This window comes from Lottia gigantea, assembly GCF_000327385.1.
Source record: "Lottia gigantea unplaced genomic scaffold LOTGIsca_644, whole genome shotgun sequence".
Classification (NCBI taxonomy): domain Eukaryota; kingdom Metazoa; phylum Mollusca; class Gastropoda; family Lottiidae; genus Lottia; species Lottia gigantea.
This window is the reverse complement of record NW_008710195.1, coordinates 9258-10069: the sequence shown is the minus strand read 5'-3', so window position 1 is coordinate 10069 and position 812 is coordinate 9258.

Sequence of the window (812 nt, the reverse complement as noted above, 5' to 3'; positions counted from 1 at the left end):
CCGAGGCCTTGTGATTTTCTAACATAAGTTTTGAATAATACCTGCTGAAGTGAAACACGCGTTTTAAATAAAACCCACAAGTATCAATAATATAAAAATATAACATCTGAATAACGAGGGGAGAAAATGTGTTTGATAATCCAGAGTCAATATTGACAAATACTTCAAAAACACTGAGTTGTGAGAAATCGATTTATAGCCATTAGTAAAAATATCAACATCTAACACACCATAGATAACTGTTTTTATTACTAGTTTTATAAACATTTACCTTGGTCACCTTAAAGTACAGTTTGGGGGGTTAAAGGGACAGATGCGCCATCCAATTGACCAATCATACTTTAGTCTCAGAAACGGGAATTTTTTAGCTAAGCCAATCAGTAATAGTGTTCACAGCTCACTGTCAAAATTTGAGACTTCAAATCCATGTGTGTCTAGAATTATCTACGTTTGAATGTTAAAATGATGACTTGTCTTTTCTTGAGACACTGTCATATATAGAAAAAGTAAAAGAAATTCCTAGTGTGAGATATTTTTAAAGGAATTATGTGATTTTGGTACATTTCTAGTACTTCTGAAGACTATTTACATATATTCAAGACTCAAATCAACACCCGTCATTTCATTATAATGACCACCTTACCTCCCTTCCACCACCCCAACCTTGCTCTCTCCACCCCCAAGACGTCCCCTCCCCCCTAAAACATCAAGTCATCAACCTTCCTTTCCCCACCCCAAGTCATCAAGTGTTAAATCCATTCATCACTGTGATAAATTGCGTTTGTGATAGAGTGTTTAATGCGTAACAACTA